The 6,000-nt window shown below is 39.0% G+C and overlaps 1 long non-coding RNA gene across 3 annotated transcripts in view; it reads left to right on the top strand.

Moving 5' to 3' along the window:
* The window catches only part of LOC148002878 (uncharacterized), a 191,116-nt gene extending 186,248 nt beyond the window's left edge, over window positions 1-4,868 (top strand). Inside the window, exon 4 of one of the 3 annotated variants that reach the window (XR_015631219.1) lies at window positions 2,764-4,858. This is a non-coding gene — a long non-coding RNA (uncharacterized LOC148002878). Of the gene's footprint in view, window positions 1-2,763 lie in introns of all 3 variants that reach the window. The other 2 variants (XR_015631218.1, XR_015631220.1) reach the window with 2 other exon arrangements.
* Window positions 4,869-6,000: the final 1,132 nt, after the last annotated feature.

Raw genomic sequence — 6,000 nt, forward strand, 5'->3', positions numbered from 1 at the left:
AGTAAAAGAAATCAGGATTCCAAGCTCTTTGATTGTATTCACATCCTGTTCTCCCAAAACAGAGATGAAATCCTGCATTTGCTTCAAGCTGGCAGATAGGGGAAAAGGAGATAGTCTGCAGGACAGTGGAGGAAAGATGAACCTGGAAAAGGCTTCTCAGCCCTCGTTTCTGGTTACTCCAAAAGGTCTGTCTTCATAACAGCAAGTCTTGCCTTGGGTGATAATTGCTTAGCAAATTAACAATACAAAAATGAGGGGGGTATCACACACAATCTTTCTAGCAGTTTGTCATATTGAAAATAGTGCGTAATTGATTCTGCAGCAGCACCAAGGGAATACAAAGCCATAATCAGTGCTTCTGTAGTGTTTATATCTACAGTGGCGGATGTCTAATTGCATAATTTATCATTATGAAATAAACTGCAGCGATCACAGGTATGCATGGTAATCAGCTGGATTGTACCAGATTTTGTGAAAATCACTGTTGACAATTTTGATCCAGTACAGAAGCCAGCTATAGAAAACCTCAATTTTGGCTCTGTGCAACTGAATTATAATTGCCATGCTAACGGTGTCATGTTTGGAGGCGGTTGTTTGTTTGTGGGTACACATGAGTCTGTGTGCGTATGTGCCTAGGCCAGAGAACAACCTTGGGTTTCATTCCTTCATTTTTTGAGACACTAGAAACTGGTCCTTGCTGATTCTCCTAGCCTGGTTTGCATATGAGCTCCAGGGACTCACCTCCCCAGTATAAGGATTAGTAAGGAGTCAGCACATCTAGCTTTTGCTGTAGGTGATAGGGACTAAACTCTGGTTCTCATGTTCACAGAGCAGATTCTTTCTGCAGAGATTCTCTCTGTCTCTCTCTGTCTCTCTCTTCTGTCTCTCTCTTCTGTCTCTCTCTTCTGTCTCTCTCTTCTGTCTCTCTCTTCTGTCTCTCTCTTCTGTCTCTCTCTTCTGTCTCTCTCTTCTGTCTCTCTCTTCTGTCTCTCTCTTCTGTCTCTCTCTCTGTCTCTCTCTCTGTCTCTCTCTGTCTCTCTCTCTCTGTCTCTGTCTCTCTGTCTCTGTCTCTCTGTCTCTGTCTCTCTGTCTCTGTCTCTCTGTCTCTGTCTCTCTGTCTCTCTGTCTCTGTCTCTCTCATATTACTAGCTCAGTCTCTCTGCAGTTTATATAAGGTGGTAGAGGAACTACCTTAAAAATGACCACAAGCTACTCCCAGTCTGCAGAAAATCTAAACTGTTACATTTCCTTAAGTTCAACCTCTAATCTGTGCATCTCTAGCTCAGCTACACCAGACCACTTCCCAGGAGCTTCTGAAATCAGGGTTCCTCTTCTTTTGTCTGTTATTCCTTGGATTTTTTGTAAATGTGCTTGTACGTGTATGTGGATATCTGTACATATCAGACACATTTGTAGACATTGTATACAACAAAGATCAGAAGGCTCTTAGTATTGAGAAGACAGTAGCAACCCCTATGGCTTGAGTTCTAGTTCCCCTCTGTTCCTGTGATAAAACACTCTGCCTAAAACAACCTAGGGGAACAAAGGGTTTGTGTTTAATTTACACTTCCAGACCACAGCTCACTACTGAAAAAAAAAAAAAAAGAGGACCTCGGCCTTTAGAAGAAATTTATGGGTAAAGGGATACTTGATATTCTATAACACATTACCCCTAAGTAGGGAACTCAATCACAGCCAAAAGTTACAGAAGGAAGTATGGATGATGAATGCATCTTGTTTGGTGGCTTGCTCACAGGTTCATGTTCAGCTTTTTTTTCCCATACAGCCCAGGAACATCTGGCCAGGGAATGGTGCCACCTACAGTGGGCTGGTCCCTTCTCCATCAATACCCAAAAGGCCAGTCTGATCTGGCCAGCCTTTAGTTGGGACCCCTTTCTCTGATGATTCTAAGCTGTGTAGAGTTAATGGTTAAAACTGACTAGTAGAGAAACTGCCCCATCACTGATGTGGCAATGGGTACCCTGGGTTTTCTATGCATTGTCTCCCAGGCTGAGTGTTGGAAACAGTAGCTATTAGCAGTGTTTGTGAGAACTTTAGAGGTTTGAAAGAAAATGTGTCTAACAGGGTCACATGTTAAAACAATCTCACAGGTATATCCTTTCTGTACCTTTCATTGAGTCCTCTGGGCCACTCTCAGCTGCCCTGAGATATCTGCTATCTCTGGAGGACCTCCATTATCCTGCCACTTCTCCATCCACCTGCCACTAGACTTAATGAGCTGGACAGAAGCATATAGGATAGATCCCTTACCACTCTCATCTTCCTTGTGGGTCCTCTGGGGCACCCCCAGCTGTCCTGAGCTGCCTGCTAGTCCCACTGGAACCCCATTCTCCTAACACCTCTCTGACCACCTTCATCAGACCTCCTGATCCAGAACCATACAGCCCAAGGATATTCATCAGAGGCCTGTCACATTAGTGCCATTGAGGTTAGGCCTACTCCTAAACCTACAACAGGAACATCCAGGGACTAAAGCCATCCAGATGGTTAAAGGCCCTAGAAAGAATAAAATCAACAAAAACCAGGGCAATGGGACACCTTCAGGGCACAACTACTCTACTACAGAAAGTCCTAGGTATCCTAACACAACTGAAAGCATAAGAAAATGGCCTTAAATCCAATCTTATAAAGATGATAGAGGCCTTTAAAGAGGAAATGAGTAACTCCCTTAAAGAAATACAGGAAAATACCATGAAATGGGTAAAGGAAATAAATAAGATTGGCTTGTATTTCCACTTTCAGGTGTTGAACAAACAAAAACAACAAACAAACAAATACAAACCCATACAAACTGAGGGAATCCTGGAGATGAAAAACCAAGGGAAGAGAACAGGAAGAACAGACGTAAGCATCAGCAACAGAATACAAGAGATGGAAGAGAGAATCTCAAGCATAGAAAATACACTTGAAGAAATTGATACATCAAAGAAAATGTTAAATCTAAATAATTCCTGACACAAAACATCCAGGAAATCTGGGATACCATGAAAAGACCTAACCTAAGAATATTAGGACCAGAAGTCATCAAAGAATCCCAGCTCCGGGTAGCAGAAAATATTCTCAACAAAATCATTGAGGAAAAGTTTCTCAACCTAAAGAAAGAGATGCCTTTAAACATTCAAGAAGCTTAGAAAACACAAATTAGACTGGATCAGAAAAGAGAATCCTCCTGCCACATAATCATCAAAACACAATATGTACAGAACAAAGGAAGGCTATTAAAATCAACAAGGGAAAAGGTCAGGTAACATACAAAGGCAAACCTCCCAGAATTACACCAGACTTCTCAACAGAAAATTTAAAAGCTAGAAAGGCCTAGACAGATAGCTTGCAACCTTTAAAAAAAACACAGATACCAAACTAGACTAAGATACCCAGAAAAAAATCTTAATCACAGTAGATGGAGAAAAGTTATGTCCAGACAAATCCAAATTAAAACAATATATATCGACAAATCCAGTCCTACTAAAAAAAAATATCCTAGAAGGATAACTCCAACCAGAAGAGGATAACAACATTGAAGAGCCCAGGAAATAAGTAACTCCAGGCTAGCAAAAGCAAGGGTAACACACACACACACACACACACACACACACACACACACACACACACACTCACACCCCACACCACAAACATCAAAATAACAGGAAGTAACATTCACTGATCATTAATATCTCTCAACTTCAATTGACTCAGTTCCCCAATAAAAGGACACAGGTTAGCAGAATGGATGTGAAAACAGGATCTGTCCTTCTGCTGCATTCAAGAAACACATCTCAGCAATAAAAAGTAGACATTATCTCAGATTAAAGGACTAGCCAAACAAACCAAAAGAAAGAGAGACAGTGTCCAAATAAAATCAGAAATGGAAAGGAAGACATTAACAACAGATACTAAGGAAATCGAAAGAATCATTAGGTCTTACTTCAAAAGTCTGTACTCTACAAAATTGTAAAGTATTGATGAAATGGATGATTTTCTACCACTTGTGAAAGTTAAATCATGATCACGTAAACTATTTAAACAGCCCTATAAGAAATAAAAAGAAATAAGTTGCAGTCATTGAAAGTCTCCCATCCAAAAGCAATAAGTGGTTCTGGTACAGTATTCAACTAGACCTTCAAAGAAAAGCTGAGTGTTGACTCCTCAAACTACTTCACAAAATAGAAACAGAAGGAACTCTATCAAACTCATTCTTTGAGGGTACTGTCACCCTGATACTTATACCACACAAAGATTCAACAAAGAAAAAAATTTCAGACCAATTTCTGTTATGAACATTAATGCAAAAACACGCAATAAAATACTTGCAAACTAAATCCAGAAACACATCAAGAACATCATCCACCATGATCAAGTAGGGATCCCAGGGATGCAGGGATGGTTCAATATATGAAAATTAATTAACACGATCCATCATACAAATAAACTGAAAGAAAAAATGGTATGTTTATTTCAGTATTTGCTGAAAAACCTTTGCTAAAATCCAATATCTTCATGTTAAAAGCCTTAAAGAGATCACAGATACAAGACATATACTTAAACGGAATAAAAGCAATATACATCAAGCAAATCATATTAAATGGAGAGAAACTTAAAGCCATCCCTTGGACAAGACAAGGTTGCCCACTCTTTTCTCTGTCTATTGAATACAGAAGTTAAAGTTCTAGTGAGGGCAATAAAACAACTAAAAGATATTAAAGGATTAAAAATTGGAAAGGAAGAAGTCAAAGTATCACTATTTGTAAATGATTTGATAGTATACATAAGCTACCCCCAAAATTCTACCAGAGAATTCTTACAGTTGATAAACAACTTCAGCAAAGTGACTGGATACAAAATTAACTAAAAAAAAAAAAAAAAAAAAGGTAGCTCTCCCTTATATAAATGATAAATGGGCAAAGAAAGAAATTTGAGAAATAATACCTTTTACAACAGTCACAGATAATATAAAGTATCTTAGTGCAAATGTAACGAAGCAAGTAAAAGATCTATATGACAAGAACTTCAAGTCTCTGAAGAAAGTAATCGATGAAGATATCAAAAGATGGAAAGATCTCACATGCTCATGGATCGGTAGAATTACTGTTGTGAAAATAGCCATTTTACCAAAAGCAATTTACAGAGTCAATGCAGTCCCCATTAAAATTTCAACACAATTCTTACAGACTTTTACAGAGCAATACTCAACTTCATGTGACAAAAACAAAACAAAAACCCAGGATAGCTAAAATGACCCTGAACAATAAAAGAATTTCTGGAGGAATCACCATCCCTGACCTCAAGCTGTTTCTACAAAGCAATAGTAATAAAAACTACATGGTATTTGGATAGAGACATATCGGTTGACCAATGGAATCAAATCAAAGACCCTGAAATAAACCCACACACCTATGGACACTTCATTTTGACAAAGGAGGCAAAAACCATACAATGGAAAGAGAAAAAAACATCTCCAACAAATGGTGTTGATCTAGCTGGATGTCTGTATTAGAAGATGCAAATAGATGCATATTTATCACCATGCATAAAACTCCAGTCTAAGTGAATCAAAGACCTCAATGTAAAACTGGATACACTAAATCTAATAGAACAGAAAGTAGGGAATAGCCTTGAACTCATTTGTATAGCAGACAACTTCCTGAAGAGAACATCAATGGCTCCAGCTCTATGATCAACAAGAAATGGGACATCGTGAAACTAAAATCTTCTGTAAGGCAAAGGACACTATCATTAGGACAAAGGCTGCTGTTTTAGGGTTTGTATTCCTGAACAACACATCATGACCAAGAGGAACATTGGGGAGAAAAGGGTTTATTCGGCTAACACTTCCACATTGCTGTTCATCACCAAAGGAAGTCAGGACTGGAACTCACACAGGGAAGGAACTTGGATGCAAAAGCTGATACAGAGGCCATGGGGGTTGCTGCTTACTGTCTTGCTTCCCCTGACTTGCTCAGCCTGCTTTCTTATAGAACC

Source organism: Rattus norvegicus, chromosome 10 (assembly GCF_021556685.1).
Source record: "Rattus norvegicus strain SHRSP/BbbUtx chromosome 10, alternate assembly SHRSP_T2T, whole genome shotgun sequence".
Classification (NCBI taxonomy): domain Eukaryota; kingdom Metazoa; phylum Chordata; class Mammalia; order Rodentia; family Muridae; genus Rattus; species Rattus norvegicus.